Genomic DNA, 24,542 nt, shown 5'->3' on the forward strand with positions numbered 1-24,542 from the left:
TTTAGAATTGTTTCGTTTTTATAGCTGGAAGTAATTACTATTCCTTGAAGTAATTACTATTACAATTTCTTTTCTTATGATTCTTATAAATATCATATGTTGGCTTTATTTTGTTTGATAGAGCTTTCAATATAGAAAAAAAGTTATCGTTTAGAGATACGCGTTGTAATTGTCAGATAGTGAATTATAACGAAATCCTCTGAGATTTGTTGCATCAGTTTTGAGTCAGACTGTACAGTACTTACTAGGGTGTATGAACTTAGAACTGAGCTTCATACGTTTTTTAGTAGGAAGAAATAATCCTATGTCTCTACTTTTTTAAAGATGATATATGAATTACCAAACTAGTTTACTTAACTGATGTTTTGGGTCTTAATTATTTAAACATGAAACTTCAAGGAAAAAGCTGCAACATATTTCAACATATTGAGTATATTGAAGATTTAGAAAAAAAAAATTTAAGGATATAACAAGGAAGACTTGAAGATGATCACCCTACCTATTATATGTTTCCTACAATGTTACAACACATTGCCAAGAATGTTGTCGATGACAACATATTATAAGAATTATAATTCGAGATTTTGTTGCATCTCATTTTCCTACCTTAAAGCTTTTATAATTATTTTCCTGAAGTGGAATTTGAACCATTTAAGAAAAGTCTTTGGATAAGAAATCAATCTGGTTTCCAAAGTCTGGAATCAATAATAGAGTAAACGTGTTACTTGAAGAGGAAGCTGAATTGCTGCATCTTAGTTGTTCCTTTACACTTAAAAAAAACTATTTTGAAAAATTAAATTTGTGCTCATTTTGAGTTAAGAAGGGGGAATTTCCACTACTAAGCAAAAAGGCTATTTTATCACTATTACCTTTCACAACTACCTACTTTTGAAAACTGGGATTTTCCATAACTCAATTAAAGACAAAGAACAGAAACAAATGGACACTGCACCTGGTATGAGTGTAGTATTGCCTTTTAATATCCCCATTTGAAAACAGCTGCTCATGAATAAACAAGCACGTCCATCTAATTTTTTTTTTCTTTTCCTTTGTGTCTGAATTTCCTTCAGTCATGTTTTTCTAAGAGTAATATCTCGCTCATGTAAATATATAAAGCAATATGCAGATCATAAAGAAAATATGCATATTAATAGTCGATGTTGAACAACTAAACCTAGTGAAAAGAGTTTCTTATTACACCTAAGTATTATGGGTCGCGATGTAAACTATGGTTCTTCCAGTGGGTTACAGAAAAAAAAAAAAGTTTCAAAGATTATATGCCATTTTATTTACCCTGGTGCCAAGTTGTACGGGGAAATGTAAAGAAATACTATTGTAATACTGTGAAGAATTTAAAAACCAAGCCCCTCTTTTTTTTTAAGACAGTTTTCTATGACCTGTAGATTTGACCTCTGGCTGTCATTTGCCTTAGTCATTTGTTTTCTATACTCGCTCAATCTATCTTTTAATCCTATTTATTTGTTTCGTTGTTCGTCTGGTAGTCATGTGCCTTGATCGGTCCACAGCAGCTCCAGCTTATCAGCTGTCTAAGTTAAATCTTTCGAGTGAATATTTTGTCATTTTGTGTGTCGCATCTTACTCTTAATCCATGGTTTTATCACGTTGCAGTGTTATTCAAAACGTGAAATAACTACCAGTTGTTATTCTGATCATCATAAAGAGTCGAAGAATGCTGAAACATAATCGTTCTTTTATGTTCTTGTTATGTGATAAGTAAAATGTGTACTCATAAAATAAGCTCTATATGTATTGAAAGTGATATTGCATCAAATTCCATTGACCCATGCTTCATTTGTTTTGAAAGAAGGTAAGATTGTCCTGACGTAAAGTTTTACCAGAAGGTAGGGTTAGCTTTGTATGAAAACACGTGAAGCGCATAACAATTTTTTTTTTCTTCAAGAAGCTTCAAAAAGGGCACTAAAAACCGAAACCTAGCTTAAAATAAGAACTTAGACAGAACTGACTTCATAGAACTCAGTAACCTAAACTAATTCAGATAGGAATTCATAGCACTTCTTCACAGTGAATGCCAAAAGTAATTCAGTATTACTGCAAATGGAAATCCTGTTGTAATCAAATGGATACAGTAGTTGGATGATTTTATTATTTATTTAGAAGCATTAGGCAGTAATAAAGATACACAGATGAAAGTATTGCTACTGAATAGTGTACGTATAGAAGTTCGGGAATTGCTTAAGACGTTGTAGGGTGCAGCTAACAAAAGTGAAACTGCAATTATGGCTAATACCACATATTACACTCCTCAGGTTAATACTTTTTTTTTTAAAGTTATCAATTTTCAGTACAAACATATCAAAGCTCCTGTAAAAGTTTCGATAAACTTTTGACTAGTCTTAAAAATTTAGCTACCTCTTGTGAATTTCTAGAGTTAGAAAATGTTATAATAAATTGAGTAATTGATCTCTGGTGAATTTTCTTCATTCTTCTTCCTCACAGTTTAATTTTATGTAGATTGTGTTCATCGTAGTTTACTTATCCCTAAATAGGTAGTAGGTTGGCCAGTACACCAGCCACCCAATGAAATACTACCGCCGGAGAGTTATTGGATCTTATGATGGACCTATTCTTTCCGAATTCTCCTGATAACACTGAGATTACCAAACAATTCTTCTTCGTTCAATGGGGTTAACCAATGTAATATATTTGCTTAGCGGCTACTTTCCTCTTGGTAAGGGTAGAGAGACTCTCTAGGTATGGTAAGCAGCTCCTCTAGGAAGGAGAAGAACACTCCATAATCAAACCATTGTTCTTTATTCCTGTTTGGTGTCATAACCTCGGTAGTGTGGTTTTCCACTGTCTTTGGGCATAATCAAGCCTACTATTCCATCTTATTTCTCTTCCTCTGGTTTTTCAAAGGTTATCATATGAAAGATTTATTTCGATATTGTAACTGCTTCTAAATTGTTTTATTCATTTCCTTATTTCCTTTCCTCACTGGGCTATTTTTCTTTTGGAAGCCCTTGGATTCATAGCATTCTGCTTTTCCAACTATGGTTGTAGCAGAGCAAGTAATAATAATAATAATGATAATAATAATAATAATAATAATAATAATAATAATAATAATAATAATAATAATAATCAGCTCAAGTTTAGGGGGTATATTTGTCCTCTCATGTAAGCCAGATTTGCCAAATAACTTTCAACAGTTTAATTTTTTATTCATATGCCAGCAATTTTGGGGTAATGCTATGTACGTTCCCCTGCAGTCGCAAGATTGCTCATTGTATTGTGAATAGAATCCTACATAAAAGTCACAAGCCAGATATGGTATCTCAAATCATTAGCCTCCGCACCTCAATGTGCTGCTATTGTGAAGAAGGATTGTGACCTGCCATTTTATTCAATAACATATCACCCACGCTAGTGTACTGGTGACTCACTACCTACCGTGAGTTGACCTCATGCTCTTTACTCGCCCCCTACCATCCTTTCCCCTTGTACATCTATCAACGAATCCAGTAATAACAAGGAACTAAATTCAGGTGCCTCTGGAGGTCAGAGACGTAAATGAGAAGAGACAACCCCAGCTAAAGACAAATTCACACTTTAGGCGGGCGTGAAAAAGGCATTGACTGCACTAGCGCAGTACTGAGGTGGAGCTGAAGACTACCATTTTCCTGACATGGGTGCCTAGGATGTAAATAACTGTGAGTTAATGGATCAATGGCCATTCCCCCTTTAGATAAATTCTTATTTTGTTCTAAGTAGGGGTTAGTTAGCGATCTTGCATTACATTTCTCGGCCAGCATACATGGAATTTAATAAAATATCTTTTTATATTTCCTATTTAAGTCGAAGGTCACTGACCACGTGTTTTGACCTTGCACTGCTGCTTAGTTTAGGGTAAGGTTATTTGCAATGAAATTAGATTTATTCAGTTTAAAGATTAATGCCACGTGTTTATTTGGTTTATTATTTTCATTGTGTATATTTTGGTTGTGAATTGTTGTTAATTTTTCTTCATTTATTAACTTGTGTTGTTTGAATAAGCCGTTATTAATTTGTGTTGGTATTTCATCTTTACTGTCATTTTGTAATTAAAGACCTGAGAATAGATTACATACTTGGGAATCCTTATCCCTTTTATTTGAATGATTATGTATCAAACATAATAGTTTAGTTCTGGATAGTTATACCTAAGATATTGGAGAGAGTAACCTAGATAAGTGATATTAATGAATGTACACTTGCTACTTTGGAGTTGAAAATCCTTATTTTAACTTAATCAAAATACATCACTGCTCCCATCCATTTCCACTGTTTATAACATAAATTCTTGTCCAGCATCTCACTTGGGACTCAAGGATGGATCTGAAATAGAGCCTAAGATGGCTCTAGTAATAACAAAGCTAAAGTAGATCATCAAATTACTTAGTTACGTGTGAAGTATTAGGTCTCTGGACAGATGAATATTTATCTAGAGTGAAGGTTTGTGAAATGCATCACCTAAGTCATTGTTCAGGTTTTGTGTTCTTGAGTGATAGTGCTTCTATCCCCCCCCCCCTTGATTAATTCTTTGTTGTATGTTGTGGGGAGAAATTCCCAATACAAGTTACCACTCATCTTTAATCAAAAACATTCTTCACATGAAAGGTTCTTCGAACCAGATCTCTTTCATTTGATTTTGGATAATTAAACTTATAACATAAATTAGTTTGATTAAGCATTGATTACCTTGCTATATCACTCCACACACCAGCTATATAGTAGAATGTGTTATGTCCAGACTCGAGTTGGAATGTAAGACGAGTTGTACTGTGAATTTTATGGTATTTTATACGAGCTTAAGGAAGGCAATATAACCAGTTTTGATTTGAAAATTCAGAGATTATATAACTACTCATTCACTTTGATCAGGTCACCGATTTATGTTTCATGCCGCATGCTTGAATATTATCTTGTGAACTTTATGCACGTCGGTTCATGATCTGTTCACCTATTTTGGCATTCAATCAGAAAGCTCTGGGCCCTTAGAATTAAGGTTTATTATCCTCATTGTTCAGACTTTCATGTTTACTGCTCCGCTCGAGCATTGGTCATTTGCTCAGTTTGACTTATTTTGACATTTGACTTATTTTTCAAATTTTTGTACCTCGGCTTACTGTCTTTCGTGCAACTGCCATAATTTTCTTACTAATACCTCTTGCACGCCTAACCACATGTCATTGGCCGTTGAAACATTTAGCAAGATATTATCAAGTCCATAATTTCACGTAGATACTAAAATATTTTTCAATTTTGTTTCCTCCACATGTGGTAAATATTCTTTTACTGTGTCGTGATTCAATCTTTTTTAATTCTATGTTTGCCACTTAACTAGTGTGTCATAGATTTTTCCTTTACGTGAGTGTAATTTCTTATCTAGTCCTTTCATGAGGAAATTTTGTTTTAATTTTTCCCATTTTTTGAGGAAACTTTTATCTCTATTTTGCGTTTAACCTGTGCACAAGGGGTTTTTATGTTATGTCCTCTTTGTGAAAGGGATTTTAGTTATACTCCGCGTGGGGTAAATTTAAGTTTAGCCTTTGTGTGAATGCAGTTTACATTTCAGTTATTGCCCCATGCCTGCGTGAATGTTTTGAATTGTTCGTTGCCTCCCTCATACACTTTTGAATTGTTCGTTGCCTCCCTCATGCACCTGTAATTGTGTAAACGAGGATTGCCTGTATATTAGCATTGGTTATTTTAATTGGCAGTCTAATTTTTTGTAATATGTCCGAGCACTACTAGCCACATCTCATCTTCCCTTTTGACTAAGTTTTGCCATTTGGTCATCACTATAGTGTGGCTATATCTAATTTTTGTTAGTGTTTCAGGTCTCGTGACCGTCTTTCAAGAGCCTTACCAGTACGGTTTGTTTGAATTGGTATTCATTTTTGTAGTTTTAACTCTGTCATTTTTCATCAGCGTAACTTTACCATTCAGTCATATCTGCTTTGTGCTTGTAACAGCAATTTTTGTGAAGGGGTTTTGTTGCACCCGGCAAACTATTGTGTGTTGTATTAACTTTGGTCTGGGTAATGTGGTAGGTTTATATAGTTATAATTTAGCTGTTTTGCCACTAACAATGTTCTCATTCTTAATGTAACCCATCCAATTGATCTTGGCTTGTACGCACATAGTGGCGCAAATTTCCAGAACCTGTTAACTAGGGTGTGTTTTCATTCCTCAGACATACCAAGGAATTTTGAGAATCAATTTATCTTTGGATATGCAAATTGCGCAAATCCACGAGTTCTACCCAATATGTCATACCAAGATCCTAATATTGGTAGCCCTCCACCACCTCGGGCAGAAGCACTGAGCTTAGAGGAACTTAATCCAGTGCTTGAGTAGTAGGAGGTCGATTTCAAATTTCTATGTGAGAACGCAGATCCGGCTCTCCATAAGTCTAGGTTCGGTTGATCTTTTGAGTATGACGTCCTCCAGTTTGGATAATTTTAGCATTCTAATCGGAGTGATCAGGGACAGACTTAATGAATACAAGCAGATTTTTATATCTCATTACAATTATCCTGCCGTTGTGGCAAATTATTGGCTGGCTACCTGTACAAAACAAATTGAAACAACCTTCAGTAGCTTTGTGTTCCAAAAGGTCACTGGTGACCCAGCATAGGATCAAGCAACTGGCACAAACCCACAGGCTGTTTACATGTCCGTTGCTTCAGTCTTGACTTCTCCCCTATCTTTGAAAGTCTGAGTGACCCTTGGATGGGTTAGTGGAGCCTTTTCCATTAAACCATCCAAGGTGAATAAGAACAAGATTCTTTTACGTTGCCTTAACCAGCTAGTAACAGTGTGCTTATTATTCTTTGATCTTTGATTAACATGATATCTGAAGTGTTTTTGAGATTTTCGATTACATATTGCTGGATTTTTTTATTTTTTATATTTCCATGAAATGTACAGGTATGACTCCCTAGGAAGTCAATGGGACTTTAGAATGTAAGGAATAAATGAAAATTGTAAACCTCAGACTTTTTATATTTCAGTTCTTTTTATATAGCATTCTATCGATATAAGCATGGCAAAAATTAAATTTCTGTGAATTGCAATCATATGCATCACTAATGCAAAGAAAGAAGGTAAACAAATGGGAATAAACAAAAAAGCAAAGTTCCTGTACTGAGTAAATAATAAAGGTAACACTCCATGTAGAATGCATAAATATACATAATATAAAAGGATATAATAAATGCTTTGAGAATAACTACACAGCAGAAAAGGTTGTGTGCACAGCAAAAGTCTTTTTTTGTGTGAAATATTTACCAGCATGACTTCAGATGAAAAGTAACATTAAATTTTCTGCACTGAATTTTCCATTCTTCTCACACACAATGCATCTTCTTGAAGTTACCAGAGATGCAGTACGAAGATTAGTGTTCTCTGCCCTTCCTTCCCTTTGGGGGAGAGTTTTTCTTTCTTTTGGGCCTGACCTTCTGGGTTTTGAATGCATCCTTTCATGGTTTGCTCCTTTGACAATGATCTGAACAATAGACTGTCTATAATTTTTGTTAAGAATTGTAGATCTTGTCCTAATTTCATCAAATCACCAGTAAAACTTCATCCATATTTTCAAAGCAGCAATAATAGGAGGGAAATACCACGTCTTTCCTTTAATTGCAGAGTAAAATTCTGACAAATATGCCTAAGAAGTTGACACCACCTATGCCTTTATAATATGCTTTTTCTATGAATGGTTGTTCAATGTTCACTCATCCCACACATTTTTGCCACTGTTTTGCCACGCCATTGGAATTTAGACCTTCAACAAATAGTAACAACAGCATTATCAAAATTTATGGAGACCAGCCGGCTAATGCCGTTTTTTAAAGAGAGGACTTTGACATTCATACCACTTAATAAGGTGACTTAGGACATCTCCAAACTGCATAGGATTTTTGCCTCTGACCTTCGGTTTTGTCTTTGGTATGATGGAATTCTTTCTGAAACCCAGAAAAACTGACGTAAAAGCGAGTGTATATCAGAGGTCAAACTCAACCGTATAGTCTCTTTGAGGTTTGTTTTACCACTGAAAGCCGAAGAGTGTAATTACCGTGTAATACTTCGTCTGGTGTCTCATGGAATCTATACAGATGCCATTGCTCACAATTTGTTTTATATTGAAATGTAATAATCATCAAAATCTACGATAACAGAAGAAATGCTGCATTTTCTTGTAGGGATCAATGTTTTTGGTTTATTGGATACTTTTACTAATTACCCTGTAACTATGGTAGTAAAAGGAATTTTGACAAAATATATCATATACGCATTCTCTATTGCCATACAAAGCTCAGTGAATTTTTTCAGGATGTGTTTTCCGTCCTATACCCCCATATAGTGGCATAACAGCCTGGCCCCTTAAACATTTCCTTTTGATCGATAGTTGTTGGATCACTTTGGCTTCTTTTTATAATCTTTTGCTATAGGCAATGGGCAGTGTTTTGTTCATTTTGATCTGATTGCACCAGTGGCATTTATTTCCTATACTTTCAGATCTAAGACTTTCATGTGAAGCAAAAAAAAATAGTCAAAATTGAAACTTTGCTTGATAGGTTCAGTACAAGCAGAAATGCATTCCCGGATTACTCTACTTCTTTAAGGTCTGTGGACGACTGGTTTTCTGATTTACCTTTATATATCTTTAGAGAATAGGGCATCCCGGTTAAACAACCTATGATCCATGTATTTTCAGTACAATGAAAAAAATTCTTGATATCCTGAAACTTATTTTTGCTCATAGTTGCAGGAAAGATAGAGCATTCAAAATATTGTGCTTTGCTCCAATAATCATTCTCATATTTTCTTCTAATGTAACTTCGAAGCTTTGGGAATTCTTCGCATGCTTTACATGATCATTAGTATCATGCACAAGGACTTCAGTAAGACCTTAAAAAATTATTATGAAAATTATCCCCTTTATTTGAAGCAGAGAGCACTGGAAAATTCTGAGAGAGTTTCTTAGAAGTATATTCGCTCTCCTCCCGGCTATCTGATTCAATCTCTTTCCTTTCAATATATTTTTTTTCCATTCAGCGATGTTTATTCCTTATTTCAATTTCCTCTATCTTCCATTTCTTCATCATCTTCCACATAATTCAAATTATCTACTTCAGCAGCTATTTCATCATTTATATCTTCATATCTTCCAATGCCACCCTCTGGCCTGTCTGTAAACTAAAGGGAAACAAATGTCAAATGTGAGAGATTATGATCAATAATAATCATCAAAAACTATATTAAAAATATATCCAAAGAAAAAACGATAAAAAAAAATGTAATAACTGCCTTCTAAGCAGTCATCGTGAATGCGTGTTTGCTTATGTGTGTATATCTATGAATATATATCTTTATATGTGAAGACAGTCTGTGTGTGTGTTGAATTCAAGAATATGTGTAGCAATAAATCTTACATGCAATAATAATATCTGCTGTTTTGATATTTTTATCTTCAATCTTTCTATGGCATCACTGAGATATTTGTGATGAACAATTCCCTTAGAATAGAAAGATTTTGGATCCATCTTAGGTGACTATCAAGGATAGAGTAATGGCAAGCATGCTTTGCACAAACACACCGGTGTCACCATTTCAACATGTTTCAGCTGGTTCACTTGATCACCGTTCTCTAGGTCGTGCATGTTCAAACCTGCGCATAACCTGGTCTACAACATGAGGCGTTAGTAGGTATGTGGATGTGTGTGTGCGTGTACATTGTGCGAGCAAGCCTTTAGGTGATGATTGAGGGACAAGGTGAATGCAACTGAACTTTATTAAACAGTCATCAAGTTTATATACAGCGACTTCCGAGGAACAACGTAAAAAAAAATTCAAACATGATAAAGCTTGTGCTATTATGAAAACAGAGGATGGCCTATTAACAGTGCAGGGAGGATCGAGTGATAAGATAAAAAATAAAAACTGTTACAGTATACAAGCGTGTATGGAACATGTGCGGTACATGGTTCCCCTTTGAAAATTTTACATACGTGAAATGGGGTGCCCTACTTTTGAGAGGTGTACTGTAGGCGGGTCATCTGGCAGTAGAGACGCAGATTTAAGGTGATCAATTGACACACCGTCTTCTTTGCCACGAATATTCAGTAAGAGCACCTCCGTTGTTTGACGAATCACAAGGAATGGTCCCCTATAAGGTGGCTTTAGTGGTGGCTTGCTAGTGGCATTGCACAAGAAAAGGTGCGTTGACAAGTTCAGATCTGTCGGTAGGTATTGCTAAGCGGGGGAGTTGTAAGTCTGGTGGTATGGACTAAATGTTCCCACAATGTGACGTACGCACTGGAGATTGTTGTAGGAGGGTGCAGATGAAAAAAAAAAATGGTAGGGACTACCAATTGGTTGCCTTATACCATTTCAGCTATCGAGATATCCAGGGCGTTTTTAAGAGTAATCCTTAGTCCCAGGAGCACCCAGGGAAGCTGGGAGTCCTTGCAGCAGAACATCAAAGCTGCTTTGAGGGTACAATGAATATATTCAAGCATTCTGTTTGTATCAGTGCTGTAGGCAGTTGTTTGATATAGGGTGATTCCCAAGAATTTTGCCTATGATGTCCAAAAATGAGAGGTGAAAGTGCTAACCCTGTCAGAATAATATGCTCAGGGATACCTAATCTCATTTTCCACCCTTAGAGTGAGGGAGATGTGCAGTCAGCGGCGAAAGAAGTGTCACCTACCCCATCTTATTTTCACCCCTATTTTCTATAGAGTTTAGGATGTCAAATGAAAGAGCCAGTAGTAACGGGAAGAGAGGGTTTTTCAGTTAGCTGGTAGGAGTTTGAGGAAGAACAAAGGAGGGTTTGCCGGTTAAAGCTGAGAGGAGTTTTGAAGAGAGGGAAGAAAAAAATTTGTTTGCATGTCAGAAACTTTCTCTAGGAAATTTCTTGTGTATGTATAAAAATTCTTTATGCTCTTCGTACTTGTTCATTTGTTTAACACCTGGCCACCAAACAAAAGTCCTTGCAATAGACTTATATCTGACAATTCCTTGGCGATCAGCTTGCATTTCAGACAAAATCTTATTCCCTCAGTGAACTAGAAATAATTACTTAGAACCCCTTCATGATACAAACTTGTGTTATACTCAATCCACTACAGATATCCTTATATAGTTTACAATTTGCGTATTTTCCACATAAGTCCCCGCTTGTCATTAAAATCTCTAAAACCTTAATAGGTATTGGGTGTTTCTTGGTATTGTGTGCAATATCCTTTGCTGTAAGCGGTAAATCATATACAGACATTAACAATATACTCTCATCATACTCTCCTGGTGCTTTGTCTACTGGAAATCTATATAAAGCCTCAGCATTACCGATGTTTGATGTAGGACGATATTTCAAATCATAATGATATGCGGCTGGCATTTGTAGTCTAGCAGCAACTAACGTAGTTAAACTTGCTTTTGGAATCAATATTTGCTAGTAGGAGTTTGTGATCTGTAACAAGTGTGAAATTTTTCCTTCCATGGAGATACATAGGAAATTTCTTAACACGATACATTAACGCTGAACCTTCCTTTTCTATTTAATATTAATTCCTTCTTGCCTTGTTCAATACTTAAAAAGCTAATACAATCTTTTTTATGTTCCATCTGGCATTACATGAGATATAACTGCACCTAAACCTTTGTTTGATGCGTCACATACTAATTTAACTGGTGAATTTATTTGATGTTGTACTAAAAATGTAGGTGATGTTATTTCCAGCTTGATTCTTTCAAAAGATTTCTTACAATCTTTTGTCCAGTTCCACTCTGCACCCTTATTCAACAAGTTTTACGATGGATGTGCGTTGTAGATAAATTCTAAAAAAGTTCCCATAAGATAATACTCAATCTAAAAATTACTGTGATTCATTAACATTTTCTTATACTTTTGTTGAATATAGTGCTTTAATTTTTGCCTTAGTCTTTTGAATACCTTTACCATAATTACAAAAACCAAAGTAATCCACTGAATTAACTTCCTAAATACATTTACCTTTATTCACTCTAATATTATGTTCTTTCAACTTCTTCAGAACTGTACGTAATATTTCTCCATTTTCTCTTTCATCTTTATCAGAGACTAAAATATCAACTATGAAAATGAATACATCTTGCATTCCTGAAAAATTCTCTTCCATAGTTTGTTGCCTTATAGCTGGACTAATTGCTACTCCATAAGGCAATCTCTTAGGCCTCTACAAACCTAAGGATGTATTTACTGTACATAATTTTTGTGACTTTTAATCCATGGCAAACTGTTGAATGTTTGTCTAATATCCAACTTAGAAAATACTGACATCCTGACATAGTTACAAGCATGTCTTTTGGATTTGGTAATGGATGTTGAGCTACCTGAAGCTGTGGATTCAACGTTACCTTGTATTCTCTACATAACCTAACCTGACCATTTTCCTTCACAAAAAGAACTAATGGTGTAGCCCAATATGAGTAGGTAACCTTTTCCTATGAGCCTTCACTTTCTCACGTTATGATTTATGTTTCAACTGCACTTTTCAGTTCATATGGCACTGGTCTTGGAGCAGGAAATCTAAGAGTTCTATAAGATTTGAAAACTAAAATTGCTTCTGCGTTCTTTACTGCACCCACTTTATCTCCAAATACATCTTGATACTCTGATCGGAGATTATCCAGAGACACTTAATTCTTGTGTTAATCTTATGTACCTGTAACCTTGAAAATACAAGGCCATTTTAATTTCAAATACTGTAAACAATCCAAACCTAGTCAAGTCTGTCCTTTACCAATAACAACGGTTAATGGTATTCTCTGTAACTTCTGTTCTTTATACTGTACTTTTATGTTTGAAGCATTTATTATCTGAATATGAAAGCTATTATAACCTTTCAAAACTCTGTTCGTACCTTCTAATAACAAATTAGGAATGGTTTTAGGTGTTTTCTCAGACATAAGTGATACATCAGCTGCTGTGTCAACAAGCATTATAATTCGTTTACAATTTATAACCACTTCTACCAATATGTGTTTCTTTGCATCTTTGTTGACAGAATTTATTCAAAAAGCAAATTAAAATTCTGACCTACCCTGGTTATCATGAAAATATTCCGTATCATATTCTTAATCTATAGAATTAACCGTAGCATTTATTTTCTTTGCGTACTGCTAGAAAATTTACAAACATTTGCAAAATAGCCCATCATTCTACAATTCAGACATGTGTGTCCCGTAGCAGAGTATTTCCTTACCTCATGTGTAAGATGATCAGTTTTAACACACTTATAGCATTAAGGTTTTTCCTGTTGTTTCTGAATATAGGTCCGATTCTGATATTTATGAACAATAAAGTTAGGCAATTTCCTATGACTAGGGTTTGACGTACTTATTCTATGATTCTCATTGTCTTTCAACTTTATCCTTTCTTGGTAATTTTAGAATTTTCCTATTTTTTTTTTTTTTTTTTTTTTTTTTATGAATACCTATTATATTACTTTGCCTAGTTGATGTTTCTTATGCTGTGCCTATCATCAATACTTTATCTAGTGTTAAGTCTTTATGTTGCAGTAATTTTTTTCTTAGCTCTTGTGATGTGAATTGGGCAATAATTTTATCTGTGCCTACATTTTCTAATTCTAGAGATTCACACGAAACTGCTAAATTCTCAAGTCTAGACACAAATGCATACAAGCTTTCATTTTCTTTCTGATATGCCTGTGGTGTGAATTGTTACCTTTAAAAAACATTATTGACCTGAGGAGCAATTATGTGGTGAGAGCCTTAATTGCAGCTTCACTTTTGTCACGGGAAGGTTGCAGTGTATTAAACACTTCCCAAACCTATCTACCTGCCTTGCAAAGTAATAACCCCTTTTTATGTACATCTTCCATACTACCTTATGCTTATAAATATATCTTAGATTCCTCACACCACTGTTGCCATTGTGTTGCAACAGAAATTAGTTCAGAAATAATGCTAAGTATTTCAGGATGTTCAATGCCTGGAGCCATTCTGAATTATTACATGGAATAGGTTAAGACTAATGAAAACTACAAAATTAACTTGTAACTTCCTAAATAGAGTTATTTCAAACCTAATTCCTATACTAATTGCACTTTTTTACCTTCATGAAACTAACTTTAGTAGTTCTACACTTTGTTCATGCAAAACTAATTCTGTCTTACAATAGATATTTACCTTAGCACCTCTCACAACTGGTAACAAATTTTACCCCTACATTGTTTGGTCCTAGCAAACAAAAATATTGATGTTTGACGTTAGTTTTTTTCTCAACAATGAACTTGAATGTAGCCTAAGATTGTATGTTCTTCTGGTTTGCTGTAGTCTCCTGTTGTGTGTTATTTTATTCCTCTAGTTGGCTCTCCTGCTGCTGCTTCTTCTGTGTCGAAGGTAGTAGGTTGCTAAGGCACCAGCCACCCATTGAGATACTACTGCTAGAGAGTTAATAGGTCCTTTGACTGGCCAGACAGTACTACACTGGAGCCTTATTTCTGGTTACGGCTCGTTTTCCGTTTGCATACACATATACCGAATAGTCTGGCACATTCTTTCCACATTCTCCTCTGTCCTCATACACCTGACAACACTGAGATTACCAAACATTTATTCCTTACTCAAGGAGTTAACTACTGCACTGTAAATGTTCAATAGCTGCTTTCCTCTTGGTAAGGGTAGAAGAGACTCTTTAGCTATGGTAAGCTGCTCTTCTAGGAGAAGGACACTCCAAATTAAAACCACTATTCTCCAGTCTTGGGTAGTGCCATAGCCTCTGTACTATGGTCTTCCACTGTCTTGGGGTAGAGTTATCTTGCTTGAGGGTACACTCGGAGACACTATTCCATCTTATTTCTCTCCCTCTTGTTTTTTTTTTTTTTTTTTATAGTTTATATATGAATTTTTTTAATATTGTTACTGTTCTTAAAATATTCTATGCTCTTAATTACTTTTCATATAGTTTATTAATTTCCTTATTTCCTTTTCTCACTAGGCTACTTTTCTTGTTGGAGCCTTTGGGCTTATAGCATCCTGCTTTTCCAATTAAGGTTGTAGCTTAGCAAGTAATAATAATAATAATAATAATAATAATAATAATAATAATAATAATAATAATAATAATAATAATAATAATAATAATAATAATACTTCAGGAGTTTGGTTCCCTTTAGACCACCCCTAGTATAACATTTGTTATTAATGTTGTTGAATTAGATTACCATCCTCAAACATACCGGGAATAATATCCATGAATTAGTGCTGTTCTACATATCCGATGTCACCGATTCTTCTTGGTAGGATTGAATGATACGTTTGTAATCTTAAATTATTTTCAATCTTTTAGCCGGACATTACTGCTGAGCTCAGAGTAGCTTATGCCTCTTGAGTGAGGACATCTTAAAACAAACTCTTGTATGTATACACACACACACACACACACACACACACATATGTATATATATACATATATGTTTTTTTCAAAAAGGCCCATAAAAGAAACACAGGAAATATGAATAAATCACACTATATTTCGGTCAATAAACATCGACCCTCTTCAGGATGTACAGTAAAAGTAAGGAATACAGTGGAGAGTGACGGTTTATATATGAAAGCAAAAGGGTGTGTTCAATTGTTCTATAGTTGTTATAATTGCTGGAAGGATTAGCCAAATTTAATTACATCCAGGTGCGTGTTCTTATTGTTGAGCCGCTTGGAGGAAGTCTTGACCTCTGATGCATGTCTGGTGGTCGGTCTCCGTGGATTATCTTCTTAATGATAGGGTTGAGAAGAGTATTGTCCACTGTGTCAGCTTTCCATTGGCCCCCAGATAGGTTTATTGTGCTTGATTGATTTATGATGGCTGATTCCAGGATTTTCCTTCTGTACGGACAGGCACTCTTAAAAAGCAAAGACGACTCACTCCAGTTAATCTGGTGCCCTAAATCCCTAAGGTGAATGAAAATCCCCGAGTTTTCATACCCATATCTAACAGATCTTTTGTGTTCGGATAATCTTTGAGATAGCGAACGGCCAGTTTGCCCAACGTACACTTTTTCACAGTCCCTACATGGTATTTTGTAAACGCCGGCTTCTATTTCTCTTTTATTTTGATAAACATTAATAAGGGTGCTTCCTATGGTCTTTGGATATGAAAAAACAAAGGGGTTCTCAGTTTTGATATGATTTGTTATATTTTTAATACCTTCTATATATGGGAGTTTTATCTTATTTTTAAAATCTCTTTGGTTAGTAACATCATGATCTTTATAATATATCGTGTTGGCTTTGTTGATGGCCTTTTCTATGACATACGTCGGGTAGAATAGCTGGGCGAGTTGTTTACGGATGATTTAAAATTCTTTATTTAGGTAGGCTGGGGAACAAATTCTCAAACCTCTAAGAAATAGATTGCAAGCTACTCCAATTTTTACAGAAATGTCGTGATAACTAAAGAAATGAATGTAGGAAATAGAGAAAGTTGGTTTTCTATACACAGTGAAATTATATCCCGTCGATTCCCTTATAATTAGTATGTCCAAAAAAGCTAATTTTCCATCTTTTTCCCATTCAGTTTTAAATTTTATGCTAGGGACTAGGGAATTTAGATTATTGAAAAATATATTGAAATCTCCCCAGCTATCATCCCAATATGTGAAAATGTCATCCACATAGCGTTGCCAAACCATGTTCGTAGGTTTAATTGTTGTTAAAATTTCTGTTTCAAAGTATTCCATGTAGAGGTTAGCTAAAATTGGAGATAACGGACTGCCCATACTACAACCAAATTTCTGTTTGTAAAAATTTCCATTGAAAGAGAAAACGTTATTTGACACGCTTAGTTTAATTAACTTAATTGTTTTTTCAATACCGAGGGGGAAGTGATCTTCGTAAGGGATTAATTTTTCCCTCAAAAAACCTAATACGTCGTTGATCGGGACCTTTGTAAATAGGGATTCTACGTCAAGACTCAAGAGTTTTACATTGTTTACCGGGATATTTAATCTATTGAATTTCTGGATGAAGTCCTCTGCATGCTTAATATGAGCTGAAGAAAAGCTCCCTAGAAAGGGAGACAGCAAGTCTGCTAACCATTTTGATATATTATATATAGATGACCCTTTACATGAGACGATTGGGCGTAAGGGAATACCGTCCTTATGAGTTTTTGGGAGCCCGTAAAAATATGGCAACGAAGGGTTCATGACTTTGAATTTTTCTAAGACCTCGATGTCTTTTTTATTATTTCCGATTTTTCTTACGGATTTGAAAAACTCGGGGATTTTCATTCACCTTAGGGATTTAGGGCACCAGATTAACTGGAGTGAGTCGTCTTTGCTTTTTAAGAGTACCTGTCCGTACAGAAGGAAAATCCTGGAATCAGCCATCATAAATCAATCAAGCACAATAAACCTATCTGGGGGCCAATGGAAAGCTGACACAGTGGACAATACTCTTCTCAACCCTATCATTAAGAAGATAATCCACGGAGACCGACCACCAGACATGCATCAGAGGTCAAGACTTCCTCCAAGCGGCTCAACAATAAGAACACGCACCTGGATGTAATTAAATTTGGCTAATCCTTCCAGCAATTATAACAACTATAGAACAATTGAACACATCCTTTTGCTTTCATATATAAACCGTCACTCTCCACTGTATTCCTTACTTTTACTGTACATCCTGAAGAGGGTCGATGTTTTTTGACCGAAATATAGTGTGATTTATTCATATTTCCTGTGTTTCTTTTACGGGCCTTTTTGAAAAAAACATGTTAAACTGTTCGATTACAGTTATAAATAAGATATATATATATATATATATATATATATATATATATATATATATATATATATATATATATATATATATATATATATATATATATGCATCTCTCTTAAAAGACTAGATCCTACTGTAATACAAAAGTAAGAAGAGTCACATCCTTTGAAGCAATCAATAAATGATTCAATCCTACTACACTTATAACTAATGTTGAAACTTGTTCTATCAATGAAATACTGTGCAGCATGACCTTTTATACACATAGTGCATATGAATCACAGTGAAAATACATAACACTCAAGGAAAACTAAATGTTATTATTTATGCTATAATCTTCAATTAGATATTGTAAAAATTGACTTTCGTAAAATATTTTTTTTCCCACCCAAACATCTCAAGATAACTCATCCATGAAGCTAATATTAATTGACATATCCCTGCTAATACAGATACTCAAACGCAACGCCTAAAATAATGCCCCCGTGGATTAGTTTATTTCATAAGCTCCTTATGATAAAAATTTTTAGAATATTGTAATTCTCCCTCATGAATAATACTATACTTCTGTATAAACACGAATAAGGCGAGGTTGAAGAGGGTCAACACCTATGATAATGAAATGAAGAAAAGAATAAATAAATAAAAGAGCAAGAATGGGAGTTAGTATCAATTTCTTGGGATGGATGTAGGCTGAAGGGCCAGGGGAGCTTGTTAAATTGTCGGGCGTATTCACAAGTAATGATTATGTTGAAATATTGGATAAAATGTTCTTGTTTACAGTGAGACCTAAGGCTATTCCCAGTGCACTCCCTATTGTTTCGGTGGTTGACAATATCCTGATTTAAAGAGTCAAGTGTTGAAAATAGTTTGAATTAACACTAAGAAATGAACTTTATAGTTGGCCAGTTAAGGGATGTGCCCTGATTCCCTCAGAGAACCTACTAGCAAATATGGCTTGTAACTAGAAAGTAGGTAAACAGCGTAACAGCTAAGCCATCGAAACGGAAGCCCCTGGGAATGGCACTCAATTCAACGTGACCTGAATATATGCCAAAATATAGTTTTTGGAATGTCGGGGCATCTCGATGGAGTGGGATGGATATCTCACTAAAAATGGCATATTTATTAACTTTTACCTTTTGTATATTAATTACATACTTGAATAATAAATGGTATATATATATATATATATATATATATATATATATATATATATATATATATATATATATATATATATATATATATATATATATATATTTGGGCTCAAGCCATGTCGTCCTGATGGAAGTTCCTACAGGGTAGCTTCCTAGGGTATATTACAACTATGGCGATATTCCCAGAGAATTTACCTTAAGGTACCAGAATTCTAACTCCTGGAGCGAGTATCCCTCGTGAAAGGGATATCGCGACATATCAGAGGACGTATTCTAGACACGTCACATGGCAATCTACGACCTGAACAGAGATTTCGTCTCGTAGGAGGGAGATTGACGAGATACGAATTCGGGAAAGAAAAAGGGGAGCCGCTCCCAAGGCTTCCCTATCCCCCGATTCGTATGCGTGCCTGGCGCCAATCCTGGCGCCATCTGTATTCCTTTATGCGTAGCTTAACAACTCGCTGTTTTTTTCCTGTTTTTCTCGCAAATCTTGGATTTATTCAGCTTTTCATGGCTTCTCCGTCTTCGTTGGCCTCGGATAAGTTGAGTATAGTGTCTGTTATGTATAAATGTAGGCTCTTGGTAAAATTTTGAGTGATTAATAGGATTAATCTTTGATACAAGAGCCGTAGCCTACCAGAGGTGTCCTGGACACTGTCACTCGCTAGGTATAAATTAGTTAGTCAGAGTGACATTCCTGGTTGTTTTGCTTTAATAAATTTTAGCTATTTAGCTTTACATAGGATTTCCTTTCGTGCTTAGTATTATTTGGCGAAGTATTCGCCATTCTGGCCTACGCTAGGCCATGTAGCCTAGTCGTTTGGTCCTAGTACTTAATGCATGATTTTGGTTTTTCCGAGTGTAATTAAAATTTTATTGAAGCTTTAGGCTATATTTTATACATTTTAGACTGTGTGGAATATTTCCAAGATTGTATACGTGAGAGTTTCGGTGAATTAGGTAATCGATTCTCTTGGTGCCTAGGCTAATTGCTTATGGAGCCTTAGTATACTTTATCATACTCCCCGGTTGCTTTCTTTTCTTCGGAGAAGGTATGCAATCCCTTTCCCTCTGTTTAAGCCTTGGGCTTATCCCTAAGTGGTTTTTTTCCGAATTTATTTTCGATAAAACTATACTAGGGTGTTACTGTACCTTCCTGTTCCAGCAAAGTCTGGTTCAAAGAGGGACAGAACAACAGAGTTTTTAGTCTGAGTCCGTGTTGTCTGGCTTGGGGCAGAGTCCCCCTCGCTGACCTAACACTTACAAAGGGAGCTTAGCTCCCTTAGGTCACTACCGAAGGTTTCTGTAAGTTATGATTCCTTCTTTTGTGATCGACCAGACTAAGTCCTGTTGCTGTTCTCGGGGGAGGATAAGTTCTTCCCTTGGGAGTAGCAACGCCTTCCTTGCTTTGGTGCTCTGGAAGCTGGCAAGTATTGCTGGCCCTTTCCCTTAGATCTCCCTTAGGCTAAGACAAAGTTCTTGGCTGCGGGTGATATGTCACTAAAGCAAGGTTGGCAGGACCCTCTTGTCCCTTCCCCCTCTATCTCCGTAATGGCCTAGCCATTACTGTACTGTACCTTGCCGGCCGGCAGAGCTGGCCGGCAGGGGTATTACTGTACTGTATGTCATTCTACTTCTGGACCTAGTATAGGTTGGGATGTGGAATTGACTAAGCCCATTGCCGGCCGGCAGAGATGCTGGCCGGCAAGGGTCTTATGTTTTCGAGTGCTGCCCGGACCTCTCTTGGTCCCTCATCCATGCCTGCCGGCAGAGCCGGACGGCATTGGTCAAGGAAGCCTGAATTAAGTTTCTCCCCTTCCTTATATGCACTCTTTCGGTTGCCGGGCTTGGGGGGTTGTGTACACTCTTATCCAGGCATCCATTCTATTTTCTTCTAGTGCTGTACCTGTCCCGGCTGCCGGCCTATGAGGTCGGCAGCCGGGCAGGTGTAGTCTTCTGGTTCTTTTGCTGCCGGCTGGCATCGGTCTTGTACCTTTGCCGGCCGGCTTATGTCAGTCCTTGTCTGACGGTCACCAAGAGTGTGGCCGGCAGCTGGGTACTACCTTGTGTAGTTGCTGGCCGGCAGTCATTGCCGGCCAACACTGGCTGTTGCCGGCCGGCAGCTGCTGCCGCCGGCACAGGCATTTGAACCAGAGTGCTGCCGCCCTATAGCTGTTAAGTAGTATACTTTAAAGCTAGTTGTGGTGTGTGCCGGCCGGCAAAGGCAGGCCGGCACACATCCTCCTATACTGTACTAGTATTCTTCTGTATAGCATATACAGTAAGAAGAAAACTATAGTAAAGGTTTAGGTACAGCACTGTATCTTCTAACACTATTGTGTTTTCTTGCACAGCCCTTTGCTGTTGCCCTCAGATAGGAAGCAGAGTTCTTCCCTGTCTATTATCCAGGATTTTAAAATCATTGCCTAGGTGTGAGCTCCACCTGTTTCCTCTGGAAACCTTGCATTGGTTACTCTAGTAGAGATAAACCATTTTGATTTTATTATCTGGAAGGCTGCAACAATGGGTTGTGAGGGAAACACAAGTGTGTGTCTTTCCTTTGTGAATTGTTATGCTATACATATCCAGTGATACATAGTTCACTTGATACTCATGGAAATTTCTTCTCTTTACAGGAGGACCCTCCGAAGTGCGGAAATGTTTTCTGCAATGTCCGCAGCAAGAACCTCTGCGGACATGAGTGTTGTAGGAGACACGCAGCATGCGCTGCCTCCAAGGATGATCTCCAGTATTGGGACCCTCAGGTATGTACTGTATGCACTAACCTGATTACTGAGGCTTTTGATTCCCCTAGAACGGCGGAATCAAGGGATATAGCTAGGAAAAAGCTTCGTACTTGGGTAAGGGGCTTCAAGAAGAACACCTCTGGCCCTTATCTTCCAAGTGAGAAGATGTGGGCGTATCTTTTTCCCCAGGCATCAGCTGAGGCAGTGATTCCCCAGCCTCAAGAGGAGATCCCTCAAGATCAAGTCCAGGTGGACGAGGAAGTCGCAGATGCGATGCAAGACATCCAGTTGTGTGACAGGATGTCTGACCTGGACGAACGTTTGGAAGAAGACCTCCTGGCAGAAGGTCAGGATCAAGTTCAAACCCCGGATGTCGTAAAGGATGAGGTCGACGAGGTGTCGGCTACTCCGGTTCAGATGCCGGAGCCTATCCCCTCAACATCGGCTGGTCTCCCAGTAGAACTGGGACAGGCCCTCTCTTCGATTGTTGGAATGATCCAACAAATGCAGAAGGAGAATCAGGAGAAGGCGGCTGCAATGGAACTGTGTATGCAGTCCCTAGCAGAATCACATGGGCCCCAGAAAAGGCTCAATGTGAAAGACCTTCCCATATGCTCAGATGCTAACCCATGGAGGTATGCTGAGCACATGCCGATGACGACTGGTAAGATCGTCATCTCGGATAAGCTGGGTTCAGTTCCCCTAGAGGAGGTAGAATTCTGGCCCAGCAAGGCATCATATCCGGACTGCTATGTCCGGCTGAGAAAAGAACCAGCTTCAAGGGAGGAGACAGAGCCGAAGGAGGTCATTATTATGGACCACGCTAAGGCTCAAGCCCTACTTTCATCCTCGATGAAAGAGAGGGGCTTCTCGAATTCGAAGGTAGCTGCATTGAGCGAGAAGCTCCCTTCTTTTGTGTCCTCTCCTGATAGAGCCTTCCCCTTTTTACAAAAAGGGTTTGCGGCTGTCCTAAAGGCAGTCGAGGCCGGCAAGCCTTGCCCCTCCCTGGAGGAGTGTAAACCCTTGTCGCTGGCTCTGCCTATGGACCACAAAGACTGGAAGGATGTCCATCTGACATTCTCAGTGGGAAAGTTGGAGGCTGATATTGCCGGACGGCAATTCGGCGAGGACCTCCCCAAGCTGCCCGAATCTCTTTTACGAAGAGAGTTCGAGACCAAAGAAAGACTGGCTGCCTCAATGTCTCATCAGACCACTCTTGAGACAATGGCAAGTGACCCTAAGGTCCATGAAATGATCATGGTAGTGGCTAAGTCTCACCTAGCCACAGTGACGAAGGACCTTTATGGCTTCATCAAGGCAAGGAGAGCTTGCAGGGAGTTCGTGTTCACCGGGGCTTCGGTGAGACACGAACCAAGGAAATTAATCTCCTCCAACATTTGGGGAAAAGACCTTTTCCCTACCGATGTGGTCAAAGAGGTTGTTGATAAGGCCGCCGTGGAGAATAGAAACCTTCTCCAGAAGTGGGGCCTGGCTATCAAAAGAAAATCTTCCCCGGATGAGGGTCCTCAACCAAAGAGGAAGAATATGAGGACTAGGCTACCATCTCGGCCGGCCAAGCCTTATAGACAGCAACAGCAACTGCAATTGCCTTTGCCTCCAGTGCCCCAGATGGTGGCACAAACCCCGACTGCCTTTCAGTGGGTACCCCAGGCTGTGCCAGGTCAGTCAACCACATTCGCCCCAACGTTCGAAGGACAGTCTTCTTCCTTTCGTGCAAAACCTAGAGGAGCAGCCAGAGGCTCGTCTAGGTGCCCCTCAAGGGGAAGGGGATTCAGAGGTGGTCCTGGTCAGGGAGGCAAGACCTCAGGACGGCAGTCCAAGTGAAATGATACCAGTAGGAGGGAGACTGATGAAATTTTGGGATCGCTGGACCTTCGATCCCTGGGCCCAAAGCCTACTCAAGAATGGACTGGGTTGGAGCTGGTACAGCACTCCACCCCCATGCCTTCGGTTTTTCCAACACTCCACCCCCGTTTTGGAGGAGTACGTTCAAGAACTGTTGGAGAAAAATGTGATCCGAAATGTGAAGTCCATCAAATTCCAAGGGAGGCTGTTTTGTGTTCCCAAGAAAGACTCGGAAAAGCTCAGAGTCATTCTGGACTTGTCACCACTCAACAAGTTCATAGTGAATTGCAAATTCAAGATGCTAACACTGCAACACATAAGGACCTTACTGCCCAAGAGGGCATACTCAGTCTCTATAGACTTGTCAGACGCCTATTGGCACATTCCAATCAGCCGTCGACTCTCCCCCTACCTAGGGTTCAGGCTACAACGGAAACTGTACGCCTTTAGAGCCATACCATTCGGGCTAAACATAGCCCCAAGGATTTTCACGAAGCTTGCGAGCGCAGCTCTAAAGGGAATTCAGGTAGTAGCCTACCTGGACGACTGGCTGGTGTGGGCAGCATCCGAGACCGAATGCTTGCAAGCTTCCAGTCAGGTGATCCAGTTCCTAGAGTACCTAGGCTTCAAGATCAACAAGAAAAAGTCTCGACTTTCTCCATCCCAAAAGTTCCAGTGGCTGGGAATCCACTGGGACCTTTTGTCACACAGTTTCTCCATCCCGACGAAGAAAAGGAAGGAGATAGCGGGCTCTGTCAAGAGACTTCTAGATTCCGAAAGGATATCAAGACGCGAACAGGAGAGGGTACTAGGCTCTCTCCAGTTTGCTTCAGTGACAGACCCAGTGCTAAGAGCACAGCTAAAGGATGCAACCGGAGTTTGGAGAAGGTATGCATCAAACGCGCGAAGAGACCTGAGAAGACCAGTGCCGCCTAGGCTACGTACT

The sequence above is a fragment of the Palaemon carinicauda genome, chromosome 5, assembly GCF_036898095.1.
Source record: "Palaemon carinicauda isolate YSFRI2023 chromosome 5, ASM3689809v2, whole genome shotgun sequence".
Taxonomy (NCBI): Eukaryota; Metazoa; Arthropoda; class Malacostraca; order Decapoda; family Palaemonidae; genus Palaemon; species Palaemon carinicauda.